Consider the following 3,071-nt stretch of genomic DNA (forward strand, 5'->3'; position numbering starts at 1 on the left):
AGAAAGAAAGAAAGAAAGAAAGAAAGAAAGAAAGAAAGAAAGAAAGAAAGAAAGAAAGAAAGAAAGAAAGAGAGAAAGAAATCACATATACAATAATATCAAGATAGATTATCTCTACACTAGACATATATAAAAAAAGTGAAAGACATATACACTGTATTTCAAGCCTCAGGTGCACCAAATCTACCAGCCTTTTAATAATTGATTGGTGAGGAGACCAGCTGATGCGCTGAACACCCAATTGTCTTAGTCTATTAGGGTTGCTATAGCAAAGTGTCATAAACAAGGTAGCTTATAAAGAATAGAAATATATGTCTGAGTTCTGGAAACTGGAAAGTCTGTGATGAAGGTGCCAGCAACTCAGTGTCTTGAGAAAGTCCACTTTCTGATTTTTACTTTTTAAAATTTTCTCAGAGGGCAAATACACTTGCCAGAGAGGGGAGAAAGCACCCTTCCTTCATACCACTACCCCTTCTCCAGTTCTCCATCCTGTCAAGATCTTGAGCATGCACACACATGCTCCTGGTGTGTTTACTGAGCAGCCTGGGCTGGGATTTGGACCCCTGCCAGCCATGTGGTATTGGTTTCCCCAAGACATGGGGCCAACCCAACTTTCTGATGTATAGAAAACACCTTCTAGGACCAACAGATGGTGTAATGCCTACGTAGCTGGACTCCCATGTAGTTGACCACGGTTCAAGTCCCAAACCTGGTGGCTTAAACTCATGCTGGGCGCACGTGCGTGCATGCCCAAGATTCCGAGGAGAATGGAGGAGAAGGGATTGCAGTATGGCCATCCTCCCTGGGGGGCGATTTCTCGCTTTCTGTCTCCCTGTCTCTGTCTTTTTGGCAAGCGCACATGCCCTATAGCAAAAACCTCTCCAAAAAAAAAAGAAAGAAAGAAAAGAAAACACCTTCTCAATCTTCACACAACAGAAGGGGTAAGGTTAAGGGGTAAGGCTCTGTTTCTTTTATAAGGTCACTAATCTCACGAGGGCTCTGCCATTACAACTAATCATCTCTCAGAGGCCCACCTCCTAATACCATTATCTTGGCATCAAGATCTTCTAACACACAAATTTTGGGGGACACAAACATTCAGGCCATAGTAACCCTTTTTGCAAACCAAAAGAAATAGCTCTTTCTGCTTTCTTTTTTTTGTTTTGTTTTTTGTTTTTTTGTTTTTTTTTTTTTTTTAGGGGATTTTTCTATTGGGCCCGTGCACTCCCAAGCAGTAAGACAGAGAGAGACATAGAGACAGAAAGCAAGAAATCACCCCCCAGGGGGGTGGTCACACCACAATCCCTTCTCCTCCATTCTCCTCTCGGGATCTTGGGCACGTACGCACACGTGCCCAGCGTGAGTTTTAAGCCACTGGGTCCAGGACACGAACCGTGGTCGACTACGTGGGAGTCCAGCGATATAGCCATTACGCTAACTGGTGGTTCCCATCTTTCTGCTTTCTCAACAGCAATATGCTCCTTCTGCCCCCAAGCCAAGCACTCCAGACAGAGGAAGCAGCTAAAAGATTAGCCTTGTCTGTGAGTCCCTAGATTACTAAGAATAGAGATCTCCCTATGTCCAGTTGCTTTTTTGTTCTGGGGCCTCACCTAAGTGTTGTCTGTGTGACTAAGACACTGAATAAGCAGAACTCCTGAGATACAACCAGCAAGTATTTTCACTTCGGCTTACCACTACACTTACAAAATCTATGGAGTAAAGAAAAGTCCTCCAAGTTCCGTGATGCTAACTGGGGCAGTTCTATTACTTTTTAGTTCAGTGTCAGATTACAAAATGCTCTGACCACTTTAGGTCAGAAACACAGACTGAAATCATCTAGTCTCACCTTCCCTATTCCTTTCTCTGTCTTATACTTCCAAAACCTTATCCATTCCCCACCCACATCACATCCTGCCATGGTTATACTGGAAAAGGGGAAGAAGGTAAGAGAGGGAAGAGAGTCTTATTCGATTGGTAGCATTACTGGACAGCTTTATGCTCTCTGGGTCTGTTAGATATTTAAAAGTCTTATTTTTGAGGCACATTTAAGAGATTCTTGGGGATTCTCAGGCATTGCCATCTCCTGCTATTACTTCTTAGATTTGGTCAATGCATCTCCCATCTGGCTGGTCATTTGGCTTCCTCTGCAGCTACGGGGACTTCATCAGTGACATGTAACTCACTCCATCTGCTGAAGGCCATTGCCCTTCTGATCTACACTACTGAACAGGACTTAAGATGACCACCACAGTAACTCTTCATCAACACTCACACCTATCATGAGAAACACCCTCATGTTTTTATCTAAACACAGTCAGATGATACAGGCTAATCCTAGTGTGTCAAAATTGTTCACCCTTCCAATGCCAAGGCAGTTGGCAGCCCAGCCCTCATATTCTGGATTACCTAGATAGAAGGCAGACACAGTCCATGATGCCTGGATGACTACAAGGGACACATTTCTCTCTCTCTCTCTCTTTTTTTTTTTTTTTTTTGGAGAAGTTTTTCACTATAGGGCGCGTGCGCTCGCCAGACAGAGAGAGGCATAGAGACAGAAAGCGAGAAGTCACCCCCCAGGGTGGATGGTCACATCGCAATCCCTTCTCCTCCATTCTCCTCTCGGGATCTTGGGCACGCACGCACACACGCCCAGCGTGAGTTTTAAGTCACCGGGTCCAGGACGTGAACCGCGGTCGACTATGTGGGAGTCCAGTGACATAGCCATTAAGCTAACTGCTGGTTCCCAAGGGTCACATTTCAAGATTGCTGAGTGGCTGGGGCCGGCATGTAGAGTGGTGGTTAAGAGTGCTAGAGTCCTACATGACCAACCATGGTTCATGGTTGCTTTCTCTCTCTATCGTTCACTCTCTGTTCAAGTTAAAAATAAATGAATAAATAAAGTTAAACAAAATAATTATTTTTTTAAATGATCACTGAGTGGTCTTATTGAAAGTCGGAGCAAGAGGCAGGTACCCTTAACCCATCCCCCTTGTTAGTGAGGAAGAAAAACTCTCAACCATCCAGCACTTTTCTCCAAAGAAATCTTTCCCAAAAAATAAAATAAAAGCTCC

This window comes from Tupaia chinensis, unplaced genomic scaffold (assembly GCF_000334495.1).
Source record: "Tupaia chinensis unplaced genomic scaffold, TupChi_1.0 Scaffold000478_3, whole genome shotgun sequence".
In the NCBI taxonomy this organism is placed as follows: domain Eukaryota; kingdom Metazoa; phylum Chordata; class Mammalia; order Scandentia; family Tupaiidae; genus Tupaia; species Tupaia belangeri.